The sequence below is a fragment of the Lactuca serriola genome, chromosome 5 (assembly GCF_051521515.1).
Source record: "Lactuca serriola cultivar US96UC23 chromosome 5, Lser_US96UC23_V15, whole genome shotgun sequence".
Lineage (NCBI taxonomy): Eukaryota > Viridiplantae > Streptophyta > Magnoliopsida > Asterales > Asteraceae > Lactuca > Lactuca serriola.
The window spans coordinates 163571530-163596196 of record NC_136412.1 but is presented as its reverse complement, the minus strand read 5'-3'; positions in this window follow the sequence as shown (position 1 = coordinate 163596196).

Sequence of the window (24667 nt, the reverse complement as noted above, 5' to 3'; positions counted from 1 at the left end):
AATTTATGATTTATATTTCATAAACATATTAGTTTTTGTTTCTACATCTAATTTGTGATATCTAGGTTCGAAACCTTGAGACTTGCTAAAAATCTCGAGTTCTTGAACCAACATATAGTGCTCATAACTTTAAGCACATAAATCATAACATACATGCATAAACAAGCAATTATACTAAGATTTCACAAGACCCTTTACTTGTATTCTCCCCAAAAACAATGAATACTTAAAAGATAGGGGTATGAAGCTCACATTGAGTTGGTTGATGTGTTAGTTGGAGTGATGGGTGTGAAGATCTCCAGCCTAAACTGTTGGGTTAGAGGATGAACTTCCTTGGAGGTGATTTTATCCAAATATTAGAATGGGCTTGAAGACTTTAACTCCTTGTGAAGCTTGAAGTTATTCTTGAGATAAAATGGTAATAGACAGGAGGTAAAATGACAAGAGGTGGTGGAGCTTTTTGGAAGACTTGGAAATCTGTTGGGTAATTTCATGGATGCATGTTGAATATTAAAGTACATGGGAAAGTGGGGAAAAGTGTCTAATCAACAAAGTCAACACTCTTATCCTTATCTTATTTACATCTTATGATTTAAAATAATATCTTTACAAATCTTAAATATTATTTTAAATGATCAAATTTGGCTTAGAATGGGGGTTTAAGGGGTCTAAGTTACGAAAAATACGAGTTTGGTAAGATTCCTGACCTCAAAATACCTTAAAATGATGAAATGGTCTGAAATGGTCTAAAATCCAGAGTGTAGTCCGTAATCTGCGAGGGTCCGAAGAGCTTAGGGAGTTTCGGAGTCGTTTGGAAATATTCGGAGTCAATGGAGCTAATTCCGAAGTCATTTACACAATTACAGAATGGGCCAGCAGCTCCCGGAGCGGACCAAAAGCTTCTGAGGTGCGAGGCTGTCCGGGGCGAAGTCTTCCGAGGCGTGCGAGATGTCCTAAGAGAATGATTCTGGAGCGAAACTTTCCAGAGTGAAGGTTTTCCGAAGTGATCAAGGTCCAGAGTATGAGAAATCTTCTGGTTCAACTTAGGAGGTCCTAAATCAACATGTTTTGGACTCAGGAGGCTCCGGACCAAGAGGGTCCTTTTGAGTTTTCTCTTTCGGTTTTGAGCTATTTTCAACAAAGGAAAGGATTGGGATGGTACGGTTGCTTATAAAAATTTGAGAGAGATTTGAGATACATAGAGAGATTTGGGAGAGATTTCGATCATAACGATACACGGTACATTAGGAATCATAATGAAATTTTAATGCGTTGATACAAGCCTTACAATAGTTGATGCTTACATGAGAACAGAATTTCCTGGCTAAAAATGTTAGTTGTGACATCATCCCCCCGTTAGAGGGAATTTCGTCCCAAAATTCTTCTGAAAGATAGGATGCGGGAATAAGTGAGGGTACCTCTCCTACATCTGGTCTTCATGTTCCCAAGTGGATTTCCGGTCCACGCTTAGCATTCCATCGAACATTCACCATCGGGATGCGGCTTTGTTTCGTGCGCTTAAGTTCTCTACCCAAAATATCGATAGGCTGCTCCACGAATAGAAGGCTCTCGCTTACTTCAATCTCGTCTAGTGGAACTGGGAGGGTTTTTTCCGATAGGCACTTTCTTAGGTTTGACACATGGAATACAGGGTGTACATTACTGAGTTCTGAGGGTAGTTGGAGTTTGTAGGCTACCGAACCGATTCAGACAAGGATCTCGAATGGTCTGATGTATCGATAATTTAGTTTACCTCTCTTCCCAAATCGTATCATCCCTTTCCAAGGGGAGATTTTTAATAATACCCGATTCTCCAACTTGGAATTCTAGAAGTTTTAGCCTACTATCTGCATAGCCCTTTTGCCGATCTCTTGATGCTTGGAGATGTGCTCTGATTAGGATTATCTTCTCTGTTGTCTCTTGAATAACTAGGGTCCAGTGTGTATGCTATTAGACGTTTGTCCTTTTCCAGCTAGGTGTCTCCCACCTCAGCCCAAAAGAGGATGATCTGCACGTCCGGCCATATAGGTCCTCAAAGGGGTGCAACTCGTATGCTTGAGTGGCAGTCATTATATGAGTACTTGATTAGAGGCAGGTAGTGTGACATCCCCAAAATCACAGCCAGAAAAGACCGGTTTAATTTATGCTTTTAAAATGATTTCAGAGTAATCCTTTGATTAAAAGAGTTGCGGAATTTGTTCCCAAAACAAAATATTATAAAAATAAGATCTACCAAAACATTTCTTAAAGAAATGTATTTTTCATCATATTACAATATACAGGATGTCATGTTCCGATAAACAGACCAAAAGCATAAACATTTCAATACAGACCTTACAATAGTTATTTACAATAACAGGTCTATAATCCAAAAATAACTTGACAAGTCATCCAACTTATGCTCTGGCGCCACTACATGTAATACAAAGAAAACTAAGTGGGTCAGGCTTGGGAGCCTGGTGAGCATATAAGGTTTTCAACCCACAATAAGTAACTAAATTTATTTTCATTAAAAAACAATAACCCAATTACCCATTCCCGTTATTCTCACTTTATGCCCCTAAAACAACTAACACAAGGGACCTAGTCTAAGAATATTTCATCGGGGCGACAACACATGCATTCGGGGGTTTCCCAGCAACATATGTCAAATAAGGCAACCATGAGGGGGATGTAGTACAACAAATGAACACCCAAGTTCATTAACACCTACAGGTGGCGAGCATGCTAGCATTCCACAGGACTTTCTAGAAAAGTTTGTGGTTGTCATCTAAACTCCGCTAAATGATTAAATCAAAAACAACATTGAGGCCTCTCATCTGTTTATCACACATCAACTATCTACCCATGTTCTACCCAACATATTAGTAGATAAAAATATATATTTTTATACATAGTTTATAACCTGTATAGCATTCTCATTCAATACATATTCCAAGCAACAAATGAGACACATACACATAACGCGTATCTCATAGAGAATAAATCATATCTATAAGGTAGAAGAAAGTGAATATACATTCACACATATAATAACAAAATATACACATAACACGTATTTCGTATAAAATACTTCATAATTATGTGTTAGAAGAAAGTGACTATACACTCACTTGATCATAATACGATCGGACAGCACTACAGCTTGTAGAAGTAGTATCCTTCGATGAAATCGGAAGATCATCACAAAAACCGGGCTTCTCGCGGACAGAGCTTCGGCTCGAAAATCTTACTTCTCGGGATCTTCGGGACTTCGGGACTTGCTTCGGGGCTCAGGATTAATACCAGGGCTTCGGGATAATTCTGGCACAAAAAGCGAGGCAAAACGGGAGAGAGAGAAGAAAAAAAGAACAAAATGGCCGGCTGCCTTTGCATCCTTTATATAGGGATAGAAGCCTCGTATTATTTTGGGCGTAATGCTCAGCTACGCGGGGCGTAGTGCTTCGGATCGTCATCGCTTACGTCGTCGAAACACTCAAGTACGAGGTGGGTCATGCTTCGTTGTACTTTGGGCGTACAGCTCTATGCTGGGTGTAGTTCGGGAAACTTCCGAAATTCATATCTTCCTCATACAATCTCCGTTTTCGACATTCTTTATATTCACGCGTAGGTGAGACTACGTTCTACAACTTTCGTTTAGACTAGGTCGGCTAATTTTGATTTTATTATTATTATTTATTTTTAGCAGGCCGGGACAGGAAAACTCCGTTATAAATTCATAAATTCTTCATCCGACGTCCGTTTTCGTCTGTCTTTTCATCGTTGCACTACTAATAATGAGATCTTCGATTCTCGTTTAGATTGTTTCTGCTAAAAACGTCTCGATCTCAAATCGAGTATTCGGGCTGCACACTGCTAAGTCAAAACTTAGAAAAATCATAACTTCCTCATACGAAGTTAGATTTGGACTATCTTTTTATGCACGCTCTCGGTTTAACGAACTCTACAACATTCGTTTAGATCACTAAGGATAAATATCACTCTATTTCAAATTCACATTTTACATCATTCAGCGTCGTGTCGGCTCTGTCGCGAAACTTCAACAGGTCATAACTTCTTCGTTATAACTCGGATTTTGGCGTTCTTTATATCTTCAGAATCCTTGTTTCGACCACTACAACTTTTATGTAAAGATATCGGGCTTATCTCACACTTAAATTTTGATGCTCATATTATTCTTAATTCATTAAATTATAATAATTAACAAAATAAACACATAATTCACATAATACTCAAAATATTTCATCATTAATACTTCAAAAAGAGTTACAAGGGTTAACCTAGACTATTACATCAACAATAATGCCTAGCCTCGAAACGCGGGCGTTACAATTCTCTCCCCTTAGGATGATTCCGTCCCCGGAATCACACATCAATAAACAAATGCGGATAGCGACTCAACATGTCACTCTCCGTTTCCCAGGTGAGATTTGGCCCATTCGAATGTTTCCAACGGACAAGCACTAATTCGACCATCAAGCGTCGAAGCTTCTTAGTCTTTTGGTCAACAATTGTCTCTCGTTCTTCAATTAACCTCTTGTTTTCATCAATTCTCAATTCAGAAATTGGAATTATGTCGGGAAATTCTCCCGTGAACTTCCTCAAATAACAGACATGAAAAGTGTTATGAATACCATCCAGTTCTTCTGGTAGTTCGAGCTTGTAAGCTTGGTTCCCAATTCTCTGAAGAACTTTAAACGGTCCAATAAACCTTGGACTCAACTTTCCTCTTTTACCAAATCTTATAAGTCCCTTCCACGGTGAGACTTTAAGCAAAACTGAATCTCCAACTTCAAAAGTCATCGGCCTTTGCTTTTTGTCAGCATAGCTCTTTTGACGATCCTAGGCTGCTAACATTTTTTCTTTAATTATTTTCAACTTTTCAACGTTTTGATGGACCATCTCGGGCCCCATAAACTGCTTTTCCCCAGCCTCAAGCCCACAAGACAGCGTACGACACTTCTGTCCGTACAAAGCTTGATAAGGTGCCATCTTAATGCTCGAGTGGAAACTATTATTGTTGGAAAATTCTACCAAAGGCAAATGTTCATCCCAATTACCTTGGAATTCCAGGGTACATGCTCTCAACATATCTTCAAGTGTTTGTATCGTCTGTTCACTCTAACCATCAGTCTGTGGATGGTAAGCTGTACTCAAACACAAGTTGGTACCCAATTCCTCTTGTAGACTTTTCCAAAATCGTGAGGTGAAACAGTTGTCACGATCTGACACAATCGTTAATGGGACACCGTGAAGCCTCATAATTTTCTTCACATAAGAGTTCGCAAGCTTATCCATAGATCATTTCTCATTGGCTGCTATGAAATGCGCACTCTTAGTGAAGCGATCAACGACCACCCAAATCATGTCGTGAACACTCTTTGTTCTAGGCAGTTTAGTGACAAAATCCATGGCAATGTCTTCCCATTTACCCATAGGTACAGGCAAAGGTTCTAAACTCCCATATGGTTTCTGATTTTGTGCCTTAACCCTCGCACAAGTCACACACTCAGCCACATACTTTGCTATATCAAGCTTCATCGTCGGCCACCAGTAATAGGGTTTCAGGTCCCTATACATTTTAGTGCTACTAGGATGAATCGAGTACATGGTTTTGTGAGCTTCTTCCATTAGAAGATCTCTTTTTCCTCCGGACTTAGGTAACCAAATCCGATCTTGGAACACCTTCAGTCTGTGACTGTTTATAACGAACACTAACGTTTTACCCAAACGTTCTTCCTTTCGGTCATTCTTCTCAGAAGCTTCCCCTTGAGCTTTCTTTATATTCTCCACAATTATCGAGACAACTTCTATTCTCAATGCTCTTGGCCTTTTTCTCTCAACATTGATTTTCGGACTGAGAGCATCAACGACAACATTAGCTTTACCGGGATGGTAAAGTATCTCACAGTCGTAGTCCTTGAGTAACTCCAGCTAGCATCGTTGCCTCATATTCAATTCTTTCTGATTAAAGAGATATTGGAGACTCTTATGATCAATTAAAAGTTTGCACTTCGTGCCATAGAGGTAATGCCTCTGTAACATCTGGAATTTCAGGTATTATATTTATTCATTTTTATTTTGAGTTTATTGAAAGACTCGGCGAGTTGGTGCGTAGACTCGCCGAGTGGAGACGCGATTTCTCACCCGGATTAATGACCGGACTCGACGAGTCGCATTGGTGGACTCGTTGAGTCCGCGCTGTTTAATGAAACCCTAATTTCTCGGGTTTGGGGCCTATTTAAAGGGCCTTATGGCCGTCATTTGTGCTCGCCAGTCCCCAGAGCGAAACCCTAGTGAGCTTGAGCGTTTGGAGTGAGAGAAGGAGCCATTGTTGACCTTGGTGGTGTTGTCTAGCAAGGGAAAGGAAGCTATAGCCAAGAGGAAGCAAGAGGGTTAACTTCCTGAAGATCTGAGGTCCAGAACATCACGTTTGAGGTACTATTTTCGAACCCTTTTCTGTTGAGGTGATGTTCATGTTGATTTAGGGCTTATTGAGCCCTTTTGTGGCTAGATCTAGTGCTCCCTTGGTCCCTTAAGCGAGTTAGGTTCTGGATCTGGACCCTTGGAGGTCCATAGTGTCCCTTTGTCCAAGCTTTTTATGAATCCATGGAGGTTTTGGCTTGGGATCTTTGTGCTTGAGGTTAAAACACCATTTATGAGTCATTAGGTGTGATATGAACGCCTAGACATGAACTTTACGTGATAAATAAGCTTGGAAGGACTGGATCTATGAGTTAGTGGAACAGATCTGACCTCAGAAGGTCGTTTGGGGTTGTGCATGGAATGCACTCGCCGAGTCCATTGGCAGACTCGACGAGTTGGTGCGGGTTGTCCAGTGATTTCGAACCAAGGGTTGAGTAACTGAGTTGGAAGAGTGACTCGGTGAGTCGGAAGGGACTCAGAGGAATCGGGTCCCCGTAGAGACTCGGGGAGTCCACGCCAGACTCGGCGAGTTGGGTTGACCGTTGACCATTGACCAGGGTTGACCGGTGTTGACTTGATAGGGTTAGTCAACCCTAGTTGGGAAAGTGTTAATTAGAGATGTATTGTGTTATAGGAGGACTATAGCTCGGGAGATCGAGCACTAGTGATTTCAGGGATTTACGAGTTATCGAGATACGCGAGGTGAGTCTTCTCACTATACTTTACCTTGAGTAGGTAATTAGAGTTATGTGATACAGTGTTTGTATGCTATATATGTGTTATGTGTTGCACTGCATTATTCTATGTGATTTATGTTGTGCATGTTTACAGAGTTAGAACCTGAGGGTTCACAGAGTTTGGGTGCACGGACCCACAGAGTTATAGCCTCGAGTGGTTAATATGTGTTATATGTGGTATTTTGGGAAACTCACTAAGCTTTGTGCTTATAGAGTTTGGTGTTATTTGTTTCAGGTACTAGTGAGGATCGCGGGAAGGCGCCGGCCTGATCAGTACACACACGGGATTTTTATGTCATGAGATCTTGGGAAATTGTTATACACTATGAATTTGAGTTTCAAACAATGATGTTTTTATGAATAAAATGTGAATTATATTCTTATAAAATACGAAAAATTGTTTTGAAATTTACGGTGTTACAGGCTCCATATTTTTAGAGCGAAAACTACCGTTGCTAACTCCAAATCATGAGTCAGGTAGTTCTTTTCATGCTCTTTCAACTGTCGAGACGCATATGGCCATATGCTATCACCTTTTCTCTTTGGGTCAAAACACAACCCAGTCCAACGCCAGACGCATCGCTATAAATAGCAAAGTCTTCAACTCCATCGGGTAGAGAAAGTATCAGTGCCTCGTATAGCTTCTTCTTTAGCTTCTCGAATGCTTCTTTATGCTTATCACTCCAAGCATAAGTAGCTCCTTTGTGGGTCAAAGATGTCAATGGAGTAGCGATCGAAGAAAAGCCTTGGATAAACCTTCGGTAATATCCAGCTAATCCAAGAAAGCTTCGGATCTCTGTGGGACATTTTTGTTGTTCCCACTTCATTACAGCCTCAATCTTTGCTGGATCAACCATTATCCCTTCCTGGTTGACCACGTGACCCAAGAATTGGACTTCTCGAATCCAAAAATCACATTTGGAGAACTTAGCATATAGCTTCTCCTTCTTCAATACTTCCAACACTTCACGCAAGTGTTTACCATGCTCTTCTTGACTCTTCGAATAGATCATAATGTCATTTATGAACACTATCACATATTTATCAAGGAATGGATTACATACCCAATTCATTAAATCCATGAATGTTGTTGGAGCATTGGTTAGTCCAAGCGACATAACCAAGAACTCATAGTGTCCATATCGTGTTTTGAATGCAGTCTTCTCTATATCTTGTTCTCTTACTTTCAGCTGATGATATCCTGACCTTAGGTCGATCTTTGAAAAATAACTTGAACCTTGTAGTTGATCGAACAGGTTATCAATCCTCGGAAACGGATATCTATTCTTTATTGTTGCCTTGTTCAGCTCTCTGTAATCAACGCACATTCTCATACTTCCATCTTTCTTCTTCACGAATAACACCGGAGCTCCCCAGGGTGATGAACTAGGTCTAATGAAACCTTTGTCCAATAACTCCTGAAGTTGCATCATTAGCTCCTTCATCTCCGTCGGTTCTAGTCGGTAAAGTGCCTTTGCTAATGGTGTCATTCCTAGTAATAAGTCTATTCTGAACTCCACTTGTCTATCAGGCGGTAATCCGGGAATATCTTCGGGAAGTACTTCCAGATAATCACACACGACAGGAATGCTCTGTATCTCCTTTTCCTCCTTCTTAGCATCGATCACGAATGCCAAATATGATGTACATCCTTTGGCCAAACACTTCCTGGCTTTCATTAGCGAAATGATTCCAGAATTTACTTGGCGTTTGTCCCCGTACACCATAAATGACTCTTTCCCTGGCGGGTTTACTTTTTCTATCTTCTTCTTGCATAAAATCTCGGCATCATTGGCGCTAAGCCAATCCATTCCCAACACGATGTCGAAACTGTTAAGTTCGATAGGCAATAATTCCTTGTGAAACTTATTTCCATTCAAGTCGATTAAGATGTTTTTCATACGATGGCTAACAGGTACAAACTTGCCACTAGCAACTTCGACTAATTAGACATTATCTAGTCTATCAACAGGCAAAGCTAGTTTTCTACCAAACTCATACGAAATAAAGGTGTAGTTGGCTCCAGAATCAAAAAAAAAATTGAGCAGGCGATTCGTTTACGAGAAAGGTACCTGAAGCGACATCAGCTTCATCTTTCGCAGCCTCAAGAGTCATCTGGAAGGCTGTTGCTTTCGGCTTCGGGGGAATGTTGGGTTTTGCTGCCTCTTTCTTTTCGGACAGTCTTTCAAAATGTGCCCCTCTTCATTACAACCAAAACACATCCTTTTGTAGGACGGACACTCATTGGCAAAATGTTCAATTTTTCCACACTTGTAGCAGGTTACATCATCACTACATTTCCCAAAGTGCTTTTTCTTGCACTTCTCACACCATTTCGCTTCGCCTCCAAACTTCTTCGAATTAGACTTCGAAGATTTAATTTTCTTATTGGAACCTAAAATTCCTTCAAACTTTCTCTTTTCACAAACTTCAACCTTGATGACGGTTCTCCCCTTTATCATATCCTTAACAGACTTGGCAATCCAAATAGCTGCCTCTAGAGTAGGTGCCTGACGCACTGGCACCGCGTACTCCCATGGGAGTCCTTTTGCGTATCGGTCAACCTTTGTCAGCTCATCTGGAACGATGCACAAAGCAAACTCCATGTTGTCTATGAAGGCATTGGTGTATTCATCAACTGACATGCTGCCCTTTGTTAATGTTAGAAACTTGTTCTCCAAATCCAACAGATTTTGGGTCGAACAGAACTTGCGTTTGAACTGCACCAAGAATTCTGCCCATGTCAGTTGCAGTGGCTCATTAGGGCTTAGGGTCTTCCCTAAAGTGTTCCACCAACGAACAGCTCCACCCCTGAACTGACGTACTGCGAAAATGGTCTGCAACTTGCCTCTGCAACCACACGTCATGAAGGCTAGCTCCATTTCCGATATCCAATCCATGACTCTAATCGGATCCTCCTTTCCAGTGAAGATCGATGGTTTGCAATTCATAAAATCCTTATACTTGCATCCCATTCCATCATTCCTTCCATCCTGATTGTTTTGCCTAACTATCGGTGGGTTGGTTTGACCAACAGTTCCACTGAAGTTTTCTCCCTCTGAGTGCCCTCCATTCTCTTCGGGCTCTTCCACTTGAATTGATGGTTCTTCACAATTCTGCCTAAGCAGACGTCTCGTTTCTTCCATCTGGTGATCCAACATCGTTTGAATCATCATTTTTACACCATCCATTGTTATCAGCTCAGGTGCAACAGCTACAACAGGTACTCGCTCAATCACAGGATAGATCCGAACAAATAATATCAAATATGGCAAACATAAAACATTTAGCACAAAAAAGCATTTTAGGCAATTTTCCTAAAATAACTAGTGCTCGTGTCTAAAATATAACAGACACACATCTCACAATTTCACTTAGCATTCTAAGTTTAAGTCTATAAATCCTACAAATTCCTAGTTCGCTTAAACTAATGCTCTAATACCAACTGTGACATCCCCAAAATCACGGCCAGAAAAAACCGGTTTAATTTATGCTTTTAAAATGATTTCAGAGTAATCCTTTGATTAAAAGTGTTGCGGAATTTGTTCCCAAAACAAAATATTATAAAAATAAGATCTACCAAAGCATTTCTTAAATAAATGTATTTTTTTTATATTACAATACTCGGGATGTCATGTTTCGACAAACAGACCAAAAGCATAAACATTTCAATACAGACCTTACAACAGTTATTTACAACAAAAGGTCTAGAATCCAAAAATAACTTGACAAGTCATCCAACTTGTGCTCTGGCGCCACTACCTGTAATACAAAGAAAACTAAGTGGGTCAGGCTTGGGAGCCTGGTGAGCATATAGGGTTTTCAACCAACAATAAGTAATTAAATTTATTTTCATTAACCAACAATAACCCAATTACCCATTCCTGTTATTCTCACTTTATGTCTCTAAAACAACTAACACAAGGGACCTAGTCTAAGAATATTTCATCGGGGCGACAACACATGCATTCAGGGGTTTCACAGCAATATATGTCAAATAAGGCAACCATGAGGGAGATGGAGTACAACGAATGAACACCCAAGTTCATTAACACCTACAGGTGGTGAACCTGCTAGCGTTCCACAAGACTGTCTATAAAAGTCTGTGGTCGTCATCTAAACTCCGCTAGATGACTGAATCAAAAACAACATTGAGGTCTCTCATCTATTTATCACACATCAACTATCTACCCATGTTCTACCCAACATATTAGTAGATAAAAATATATATTTTTATACATAGTTTAAAACATGTATAGCATTCTCATTCAATACATATTCCAAGCAACATATGAGACACATACACATAACACGTATCTCATAGAGAATAAATCATATCTATGAGGTAGAAGAAAGAGAATATACATTCACACATATAATAACAAAATATACACATAACACGTATTTCGTATAAAATACTTCATAATTATGTGTTAGAAGAAACTGACTACACACTCACCTGATTAGAAGATGATCAGACAGCACTACTGCTTGTAGAAGTAGTATCCTTTGGTGAAACCGGGAGATCTTCACAAAAATCAGGCTTCTCGCGGGCAGAGCTTTGGCTCGGAAATCTTACTTCTCGGGATCGTCGGGACATCGGGACTTTCTTCCGGGCTCGGGATTAATATCAGGGCTTCGGGATAATTCTGGCTTGAAAAACGAGGCAAAACGGGAGAGAGAGAGAGAGAGAGAGAGAGAGAAGAAGAAGAAGAAGAAGAAGAAGAAGAAGACGAAGAAGAAGAAAAAGAGCAAAATGGTCGGCTGCCTTCGCATCCTTTATATAGGGGTAGAAGCCTCGCATTACGCTGGCTGTAATGCTCAGCTACGCGGGGCGTAGTGCTTCGGAATCATCATCGCTTACGTCGTCGGAGCACTCGAGTACGCGGCGGTTCATGCTTCATTGTACGTTGGGCGTACAACTCTACGCTGGGTGTAGTTCGGATAGGATCAGTGACTCCTTCGGATATTATCCGGAATTCTTAATTAAATATATATTTTTATTATTTAGAAAACTTCCGAAATTCATATCTTCCTCATACAAACTCTGTTTTCGACGTTCTTTATATCCACATGTAGGTGAGACTACGCTCTACAACTTTCGTTTAGACTCCGTCGGCTAATTTTGAATTTATTTTTATTATTTATTTTTTGTAGGCCGGAACAGCAAAACTCCGTTATAAATTCATAACTTATTCATCCGACGTCCGTTTTCGTCTGTCTTTTCATCGTTCCACTTATAATAACGAGTTCTTCAATTCTCATTTAGATTGTTTTGGCTAAAAACCGCTCAATCTCAAATCGAGTATTCGGGCTGCACACTGCTAAGTCGAAACTTAGAAAAATCATAACTTCCTCATACAAAGTCAGATTTGGACGATCTTTTTATGCACGCTCTCGGTTTAACGAACACTACAACATTTGTTAAGATCACTAAGGCTAAATATCGCTCTATTTCAAATTCACATTTTACGTCATTCAGCGTCGTGCCGACTCTGTCGCGAAACTTCAACAGGTCATAACTTTTTCGTTATAACTCGGATTTTGGTGTTCTTTATATCTTCGGAATCATTGTTTCGACCAATGCAACTTTTATGTAAAGATATCGGGCTTATCTCACACTTAAATTTTGATGCTCATATTATTCTTAATTCATTAGTTTATAATAATTAAGAAAATAAACACATAATTCACATAATACTCAAATATTTCATCATTAATACTTCAAAAAGAGTTACAAGGGTTAACCTATACTATTACATCAACAATAATGCCTAGCCTGGAAACACGGGTGTTACAGGTGGGTATCCCAAGCTTTGCCAAAATCTATTACACATGCTTCTCTTCGGGGTGTGGGTTCTTGTTTACCTTGATCTCATCGAGTGGGATTTCTCAGGTATTCTGTGGTCAGAAACTTATGAGTGTTGAATACGTGGAATATGAAATGTACGAAACTGATTTCTTATGGTAACCAAAGGTCGTAGGTTACCGGACCTATCCTGGCAAGGATTTCCGAATAGTCTACTAGGGGTCGTGCCCCTGGTGTCCTAGAAGTAGGGTTTCTGGGAATTAAGTGTTGGCACTATTGTTGCCAAGATTGAGGTTGTGTGTGGTGTAGCTGACCTTATGAGTCTTAGGTTACCTTGGGATTTTCTTCCTATGGTGCTCCGAACTAAAGGTAGGTTGACATATGCCAGTTCTTTGCTGTTGGTTGAACAAGTCTCTGATTCGGGGTAGGGAGTGTCGATCCTTGAGGATCGGTTTGTTTGACTTATTAGTATTCAGTGGCGCTATGGGTAATTCTCCTTTCCCCCCTTATGAGTCAGATAGGTGCTTCCTACGATTAGAGGCTTTATTATATCATTATTTTGATCAGGCACTATCTGTTTTTGTGGCCGAGATAAGTGGTATCGGGGTTTTGGGTCATTAGGATGGTTCCAGGAGTCGAGGTGATTCTATCTCTATGTAGCACATGGTTGAGGTTTCCAAAGGGACTTAGGGGATATCCAGGGGAGAATGTTGGAAGCCTTTCGGATTCCTTTGATATCTTTTGTTTCTTACTCTTAATCGTTATCAGGGCTAGGAAGGAGCGTGGTATCTCTTACATAGGAGCTCATGGGTCTGGATGCTAGGGATTTGTCGTTACAGGCTGGAAGAGTTTTGTTATTCGGTTGTGTAAGACTGAAGTCTCTTTGCAGTGCTTGAAGTTTATAAGGTGAAAATCAAGCCAGTCTGTGCCAATTGATGATGTTGGACTCCCTATTATGACAGATGTCACGTCGATTGGGAAGTAATGGCTATTAGGAATGATATGGTGTCATGTTTTTACCACTACTAGTTTCGTTTTTGTTGTTACTATTGCGTCTATTTTGTTCCTGCTTGCTGGGTGTTTTAGTAATACGGGAGCATGGATATAAAGCAATGGAATTCGTAATCTGAATTCTGCTAGGTTTTTCTATTATAGATGGGTGTGACCTAACTGTCAACACCTAGGATTTTAAAGGTAATCGACTGCGGGGTTTTTCCCTAATCCAAAATAAGACCAGGGATGGGAAAAATAAGGCGGGATCACACACTGTTAGTTTGTAGAATCCTAACTATATATGATACTATCATTTTATATGGAACCATCATGGTCCATTCACAATGATCTCTAGTTTCCCCGTGATTTACATGATTTTCTCGAATGATGAAATAGTTTTTTATTATGTTTTTAATTGACAAAACCTTTTTGTGAAAATTCGATGGATAAAGTTTATTGTTGGGAACATACCAAAAATCTCGGTAGGTGTGACATCCCCAATTTCACGGCCAGAAAAGACCGATTTGTTTATGCTTTGTTTTTATAAAATCAGAGTAATCTTTTAATTAAAAGAGTTGCGGAATTTGTTCCCAAAATAAAATATGATAAAATTTATCAAAACGTTTCTCAAAGAGAATGTATTTTCATTAAATAATAAAACCTCAGGATGTCATGTTCGTTACAGACCAAAAGCATAAACAATATAAAATAGACCTTACAATAATTATTCAACTACTGATCTATAATCCAAAATCTCTCGTCAAGTCCGCCGACTTATATTCTTGTGTCATTACCTGTAAGGAAAAGAAAACTGAGTGGGTCAGGCTTGGGAGCCTGGTGAGCATATAGGGTTTTCAACCCACAATAATACATTTATTATATTAAATTATCAAACAATCAAACCAAATACTCATCCCCATTATCTTCTTAAGGTTTCACCCTAAGAACCAACTATCCTTCATTCACTTATTCCTAAGGAATCGACACGAAATACATTGCTACCAAAGTTTATCTATCGAGTACTAAATCCATAGTTATCAGACGCTAACTCCATAGTCGTCGGGGTTCACTCAAGCGGCGCTAACTCCATAGTCACCAAGGTTCACTTAACAAGCGCTAACTCCATAGTCGCCAAGGTTTATTTAACAAGCGCTAACTCCATAGTCGCCAAGGTTCATCAAATAGGCACGAAGTCACATCGTCGCCAAGGTCTATACAATAGGTGCTAACTCCATAGTCACCAAGGTTTATACAAAAGGCGCTAACTCCATAGTCACCAACTATTCCATCTACCTATGTTCTACCCAACAATTTTTGTAGATATAAATACTTACACAGTTTAAATCATTTAACACCTGTATAAAACTCCAATTTCCATGCCCATCTCAAATAGACAAATAACATATAAGCACATAGCACGTATTTCATAGCAAATACTTCATATTTATGTGTTAGAAGAAGGTAACTACACACCCACACATATAAACAACAATATACTTAATACACTCAAACCACACTTGTATTATTATCATGTTTATGAAAGGTAGTATACACTCACTTGATCAGAAGATGATCGGACAGCACTACGACTTGCAGAAGTAGTAATCCACCGCAGATCTGGAAGATCTCCACAAAAATCGAACTTCTCGCGGGCAGAGCTTCGGCTCGGGAACCGCACTTCTCGGGATCTTCGGGATCTCGGGACTTGCCTCAGGGCTAGAGAATAATACCGGGGCTTCGGGGTATTTCTGGCACGCAAAACGATGCAAAACGGGAGAGAGAAGAGAAGAAATTGGCAATTGGGTCGGCTGCCTTCGCATCCTATTTATAGGAGGCTAGAGCCTTAGAGTACGCGGGGCGTACTGGTCCGAATGTGTAATTGCGTTCGTCATCCGAAGCCACTTGCTGCGAATGTCGACACTTCGGAGTACGCGGGGCGTACTCGAGTACGCGGCGCGTACCTCGGATCAGACCGGTGACTCCTTCGGATAATGCTTCCGAATTTCCTTTTAAATTTAAATACAAAATGATTAATAAACTTCGGAAATTCATATCTTCTTCATACGAACTCCGTTTTCGACGTTCTTTATATCCACGCGAAGGTGAGACTACGCTCTACAACTTTCGTTTAGACTCTGTCGGCTAATTTTGAATTTTATTTTTATTATTTATTTTTAATAGGCCACGACAGAAAATTTCGTTATAAATTCATAACTTCTTCGTTTGACATCCGTTCTCGCCTAACTTTCTATCGCTTCGATACCAACAATGAGATCTTCGATTCTCGTTTAGATTGCTAAGGCTAAATATCGCTCTAACGTAAATTCACTTTTTATGTCGCGCTGTGTTGTGCCGGTTCTGTCGCGAAACTTCGACAGGTCATAACTTCTTTGTTATAACTCGGATTTTGGCGTTCTTTATATGCACGGAAACCTTGTAACATATACTACAACTTAGTTAGGATTATTCATCCTAAATAATCTTCTATCAAAAAGTCATTTTTGACTCTTATTGTCTCTAAATTGACTAGCCCTGATCTACGGGCGTTACAATTATCTCCCCCTTAGGATGATTAAGTCCCGAAATCATCAACGAAATAGGATTCGCATACTGACTCCATAAGTTATCTCTCCATTCTAAGTAATAACCTTGATGGGTCGTGTCCCGATGACCTCTCATCATAGTCAGACTCAATTGATATGACCCCTAGGGTCGGAATAACAACTATCATACTAGACATTACCGAAACAATGGTAATGACATACTTGAATAAAACGGAATCAATTACTAGCTTCTTGATAACCTTGTGACTTCCCCTGATCCAAGCGTGAGTCCTGTGCTTCCGGTGTCGGGCTCCCAGAAAGACATGGTGGTTTGGATGCCATGGAATCCTTGTACTTGCATCCACGTCCATCATTTCCTCTATCCTGGTTATTTTGGCAAACTATTGGTGGGTTGGCTTGACCAACGGTCCCACTATAGTTTCCTCCTTCAGACTGCCCTCCATTTACTTCGGGCTCTTCAACTCGAATTGACAATTCCTCGCGATTTTGTCTGATCAGACGTCTAGTTTCTTCCATCTGATTATTCAACATTGCCTGGATCATCACTTGAACTCCGGCCATTGTCATTGGTTCAGGCGCTGCTGCCACAACAGGTATTTGTTCAATTACTGGTACTTGATTCCTGTTCTCATCAGCATTTCCAACTCCACTCCTCGTTCTCACCATTTTTGATCTATACACCGAATATGGTGAAATTAGATCTTTAATCACGATAGATATTTAAATCATCCTTATCACTCCGAAACGTTTATATGCTAGTTCTAATATCGTAGACGTACGCTTAGAATCCTATACACATAAGGTTTCCAGATCCGGTCGGCAACAAACCATAGATCCGAACAAATAATGTTATATACGGCAAACATATAACAATTAGCACATAATAGCATTTTAGGCAATTTTCCTAAAATAAAATAGTGCCTGTGTCAATTTAGGGGTACTACCTAAAATATAATGGACACACTCAACTCGCAATCATTGCTTAGCATTCTAAGTTTAAGTCTAAAAATAAATCCACATTCCTAGTTCGCTTAAACTAATGCTCTGATACCAACTGTGACATCCCCAATTTCACGGCCAGAAAAGACCGATTTGTTTATGCTTTGTTTTTATAAAATCAGAGTAATCTTTTAATTAAAAGAGTTGCGGAATTTGTTCCCAAAATAAAATATGATAAAATTTATCAAAACGTTTCTCAAAGAGAATGTATTTTCATTAAATAATAAAACCTCGGGATGTCATGTTCGTTACAGACCAAAAGCATAAACAATATAAAATAGACCTTACAATAGTTATTCAACTACTGATCTATAATCCAAAATCTCTCATCAAGTCCGCCGACTTATATTCTTGTATCATTACCTGTAAGGGAAAGAAAACTGAGTGGGTCAGGCTTGGGAGCCTGGTGAGCATATAGGGTTTTCAACCCACAATAATACATTTATTATATTCAATTATCAAACAATCAAACCAAATACCCATCCCCATTATCTTCTTAAGGTTTCACCCTAAGAACCAACTATCCTTCATTCACTTATTCCTAAGGAATCGACACGAAATACATTGCTACCAAAGTTTATCTATCGAGTACTAAATCCATAGTTATCAGACGCTAACTCCATAGTCGTCGGGGTTCACTCAAGCGGCGCTAACTCCATAGTCACCAAGGTTCACTTAACAAGCGCTAACTCCATAGTCGCCAAGGTTTATTTAACAAGCGCTAACTCCATAGTCGCCAAGGTTCATCAAATAGGCACGAAGTCACATCGTCGCCAAGGTCTATACAATAGGTGCTAACTCCATAGTCACCAAGGTTTATACAAAAGGCGCTAACTCCATAGTCACCAACTATTCCATCTACCTATGTTCTACCCAACAATTTTTGTAGATATAAATACTTACACAGTTTAAATCATTTAACACCTGTATAAAACTCCAATTTCCATGCCCATCTCAAATAGACAAATAACATATAAGCACATAGCACGTATTTCATAGCAAATACTTCATATTTATGTGTTAGAAGAAGGTAACTACACACCCACACATATAAACAACAATATACTTAATACACTCAAACCACACTTGTATTATTATCATGTTTATGAAAGGTAGTATACACTCACTTGATCAGAAGATGATCGGACAGCACTACGACTTGCAGAAGTAGTAATCCACCGCAGATCTGGAAGATCTCCACAAAAATCGAACTTCTCGCGGGCAGAGCTTCGGCTCGGGAACCGCACTTCTCGGGATCTTCGGGATCTCGGGACTTGCCTCAGGGCTAGAGAATAATATCGGGGCTTCGGGGTATTTCTGGCACTCAAAACGATGCAAAACGGGAGAGAGAAGAGAAGAAATTGGCAATTGGGTCGGCTGCCTTCGCATCCTATTTATAAGAGGCTGGAGCCTCAGAGTACGCGGGGCGTACGCCAGTACGCGGGGCGTACTGGTCCGAATGCGTCATTGCGTTCGTCATCCGAAGCCACTTGCTGTGAATGTCGACACTTCGGAGTACGCGGGGCGTACTCGAGTACGCGGCGCGTACCTCGGATCAGACCGGTGACTCCTTCGGATAATGCTTCCGAATTTCCTTTTAAATTTAAATACAAAATGATTAATAAACTTCGGAAATTCATATCTTCTTCATACGAACTCCGTTTTCGACGTTCTTTATATCCACGCGAAGGTGAGACTACGCTCTACAACTTTTGTTTAGACTCTGTCGGCTAATTTTGAATTTTATTTTTATTATTTATTTTTAATAGGCCACGACAGAAAATTTCGTTATAAATTCATAACTTCTTCGTTTGACATCCGTTCTCGCCTAACTTTTTATCGCTTCGATAACAACAATGAGATCTTCGATTCTCGTTTAGATTGCTAAGGCTAAATATCGCTCTAACGTAAATTCACTTTTTACGTCGCGCTGTGTCGTGCCGGTTCTGTCGCGAAACTTCGACAGGTCATAACTTCTTTGTTATAACTCGGATTTTGGCGTTCTTTATATGCACGGAAACCTTGTAACATATACTACAACTTAGTTAGGATTATTCATCCTAAATAATCTTCTATCAAAAAGTCATTTTTGACTCTTATTGTCTCTAAATTGACTAGCCCTGATCTACGGGCGTTACAATTATCTCCCCCTTAGGATGATTACGTCCCGGAATCATCAACGAAATAGGATTCGCATACTGACTCCATAAGTTATCTCTCCATTCTAAGTAATAACCTTGATGGGTCGTGTCCCGATGACCTCTCATCATAGTCGGACTCAATTGATATGACCCCTAGGGTCGGAATAACAACTATCATACTAGACATTACCGAAACAATGGTAATGACATACTTGAATAAAACGGAATCAATTACTAGCTTCTTGATAACCTTGTGACTTCCCCTGATCCAAGCGTGAGTCCTGTGCTTCCGGTGTCGGGCTCCCAGAAAGACATGGTGGTTTGGACGCCATGAAATCCTTGTACTTGCATCCACGTCCATCATTTCCTCTATCCTGGTTGTTTTGGCAAACTATTGGTGGGTTGGCTTGACCAACGGTCCCACTATAGTTTCCTCCTTCAGACTGCCCTCCATTTACTTCGGGCTCTTCAACTCGAATTGACAATTCCTCGCGATTTTGTCTGATCAGACGTCTAGTTTCTTCCATCTGATTATTCAACATTGCCTGGATCATCACTTGAACTCCGGCCATTGTCATTGGTTCAGGCGCTGCTGCCACAATAGGTATTTGTTCAATTACTGGTACTTGATTCCTGTTCTCATCAGCATTTCCAACTCCACTCCTCGTTCTCACCATTTTTGATCTATACACCGAATATGGTGAAATTAGATCTTTAATCACGATAGATATTTAAATCATCCTTATCACCCCGAAACGTTTATATGCTAGTTCTAATATCGTAGACGTACGCTTAGAATCCTATACACATAAGGTTTCCAGATCCGGTCGGCAACAAACCATAGATCCGAACAATTAATGTTATATATGGCAAACATATAACAATTAGCACATAATAGCATTTTAGGCAATTTTCCTAAAATAAAATAGTGTCTGTGTCAATTTAGGGGTACTACCTAAAATATAATGGACACACTCAACTCGCAATCATTGCTTAGCATTCTAAGTTTAAGTCTAGAAATAAATCCACATTCCTAGTTCGCTTAAACTAATGCTCTGATACCAACTGTGACATCCCCAATTTCACGGCCAGAAAAGACCGATTTGTTTATGCTTTGTTTTTATAAAATCAGAGTAATCTTTTAATTAAAAGAGTTGCGGAATTTGTTCCCAAAATAAAATATGATAAAATTTATCAAAACGTTTCTCAAAGAGAATGTATTTTCATTAAATAATAAAACCTCGGGATGTCATGTTCGTTACAGACCAAAAGCATAAACAATATAAAATAGACCTTACAATAGTTATTCAACTACTGATCTATAATCCAAAATCTCTCGTCAAGTCCGCCGACTTATATTCATGTGTCATTACCTGTAAGGGAAAGAAAACTGAGTGGGTCAGGCTTGGGAGCCTGGTGAGCATATAGGGTTTTCAACCCACAATAATACATTTATTATATTAAATTATCAAACAATCAAACCAAATACCCATCCCCATTATCTTCTTAAGGTTTCACCCTAAGAACCAACTATCCTTCATTCACTTATTCCTAAGGAATCGACACGAAATACATTGCTACCAAAGTTTATCTATCGAGTACTAAATCCATAGTTATCAGACGCTAACTCCATAGTCGTCGGGGTTCACTCAAGCGGCGCTAACTCCATAGTCACCAAGGTTCACTTAACAAGCGCTAACTCCATAGTCGCCAAGGTTTATTTAACAAGCGCTAACTCCATAGTCGCCAAGGTTCATCAAATAGGCACGAAGTCACATCGTCGCCAAGGTCTATACAATAGGTGCTAACTCCATAGTCACCATGGTTTATACAAAAGGCGCTAACTCCATAGTCACCAACTATTCCATCTACCTATGTTCTACCCAACAATTTTTGTAGATATAAATACTTACACAGTTTAAATCATTTAACACCTGTATAAAACTCCAATTTCCATGCCCATCTCAAATAGACAAATAACATATAAGCACATAGCACGTATTTCATAGCAAATACTTCATATTTATGTGTTAGAAGAAGGTAACTACACACCCACACATATAAACAACAATATACTTAATACACTCAAACCACACTTGTATTATTATCATGTTTATGAAAGGTAGTATACACTCACTTGATCAGAAGATGATCGGACAGCACTACGACTTGCAGAAGTAGTAATCCACCGCAGATCTGGAAGATCTCCACAAAAATCGAACTTCTCGCGGGCAGAGCTTCGGCTCGGGAACCGCACTTCTCGGGATCTTCGGGATCTCGGGACTTGCCTCAGGGCTAGAGAATAATACCGGGGCTTCGGGGTATTTCTGACATGCAAAACGATGCAAAACGGGAGAGAGAAGAGAAGAAATTGGCAATTGGGTCGGCTACCTTCGCATCCTATTTATAAGAGGCTGGAACCTCAGAGTACGCGGGGCGTACGCCAGTACGCGGGGCGTACTGGTCCGAATGCGTCATTGCGTTCGTCATCCGAAGCCACTTCCTGCGAATGTCGACACTTCAGAGTACGCGGGGCGTACTCGAGTACGCGGCGCGTACCTCGGATCAGACCGGTGACTCCTTCGGATAATGCTTCCGAATTTCCTTTTAAATTTAAATACAAAATGATTAATAAACTTCGGAAATTCATATCTTCTTCATACGAACTCCGTTTTCGACGTTCTTTATATCCACGCGAAGGTGAGACTACGCTCTACAACTTTCGTTTAGACTCTGTCGGCTAATTTTGAATTTTATTTTTATTATTTATTTTTAATAGGCCACGACAGAAAATTTCGTTATAAATTCATAACTTCTTCGTTTGACATCCGTTCTCGCCTAACTTTTTATCGCTTCGATACCAACAATGAGATCTTCGATTCTCATTTAGATTGCTAAGGCTAAATATCGCTCTAACGTAAATTCACTTTTTACGTCGCGCTGTGTCGTGTCGGTTCTGTCGCGAAACTTCGACAGGTCATAACTTCTTTGTTATAACTCGGATTTTGGCGTTCTTTATATGCACGGAAACCTTGTAACATATACTACAACTTATTTAGGATTATTCATCCTAAATAATCTTCTATCAAAAAGTCATTTTTGACTCTTATTGTCTCTAAATTGACTAGCCCTGATCTACGGGCGTTACAATTATCTCCCCCTTAGGATGATTACGTCCCGGAATCATCAACGAAATAGGATTCGCATACTGACTCCATAAGTTATCTCTCCATTCTAAGTAATAACCTTGATGGGTCGTGTCCCGATGACCTCTCATCATAGTCGGACTCAATTGATATGACCCCTAGGGTCGGAATAACAACTATCATATTAGACATTACCGAAACAATGGTAATGACATACTTGAATAAAACGGAATCAATTACTAGCTTCTTGATAACCTTGCGACTTCCCCTGATCCAAGCGTGAGTCCTGTGCTTCCGGTGTCGGGCTCCCAGAAAGACATGGTGGTTTGGAGGCCATGAAATCCTTGTACTTGCATCCACGTCCATCATTTCCTCTGTCCTGGTTGTTTTGGCAAACTATTGGTGGGTTGGCTTGACCAACGGTCCCACTATAGTTTCCTCCTTCAGACTGCCCTCCATTTACTTTGGGCTCTTCAACTCGAATTGACAATTCCTCGCGATTTTGTCTGATCAGACGTCTAGTTTCTTCCATCTGATTATTCAACATTGCCTGGATCATCACTTGAACTCCGGCCATTGTCATTGGTTCAGGCGCTGCTGCCACAACAGGTATTTGTTCAATTACTGGTACTTGATTCCTGTTCTCATCAGCATTTCCAACTCCACTCCTCGTTCTCACCATTTTTGATCTATACACCGAATATGGTGAAATTAGATCTTTAATCACGATAGATATTTAAATCATCCTTATCACTCCGAAACGTTTATATGCTAGTTCTAATATCGTAGACGTACGCTTAGAATCCTATACACATAAGGTTTCCAGATCCGGTCGGCAACAAACCATAGATCCGAACAAATAATGTTATATATGGCAAACATATAACAATTAGCACATAATAGCATTTTAGGCAATTTTCCTAAAATAAAATAGTGCCTGTGTCAATTTAGGGGTACTACCTAAAATATAATGGACACACTCAACTCGCAATCATTGCTAAGCATTCTAAGTTTAAGTCTAGAAATAAATCCACATTCCTAGTTCGCTTAAACTAATGCTCTGATACCAACTGTGACATCCCCAATTTCACGGCCAGAAAAGACCGATTTGTTTATGCTTTGTTTTTATAAAATCAGAGTAATCTTTTAATTAAAAGAGTTGCGGAATTTGTTCCCAAAATAAAATATGATAAAATTTATCAAAACGTTTCTCAAAGAGAATGTATTCTCATTAAATAATAAAACCTCGGGATGTCATGTTCGTTACAGACCAAAAGCATAAACAATATAAAATAGACCTTACAATAGTTATTCAACTACTGATCTATAATCCAAAATCTCTCGTCAAGTCCGCCGACTTATATTCTTGTGTCATTACCTGTAAGGGAAAGAAAACTGAGTGGGTCAGGCTTGGGAGCCTGGTGAGCATATAGGGTTTTCAACCCACAATAATACATTTATTATATTCAATTATCAAACAATCAAACCAAATACCCATCCCCATTATCTTCTTAAGGTTTCACCCTAAGAACCAACTATCCTTCATTCACTTATTCCTAAGGAATCGACACGAAATACATTGCTACCAAAGTTTATCTATCGAGTACTAAATCCATAGTTATCAGACGCTAACTCCATAGTCGTCGGGGTTCACTCAAGCGATGCTAACTCCATAGTCACCAAGGTTCACTTAACAAGCGCTAACTCCATAGTTGCCAAGGTTTATTTAACAAGCGCTAACTCCATAGTCGCCAAGGTTCATCAAATAGGCACGAAGTCACATCGTCGCCAAGGTCTATACAATAGGTGCTAACTCCATAGTCACCAAGGTTTATACAAAAGGCGCTAACTC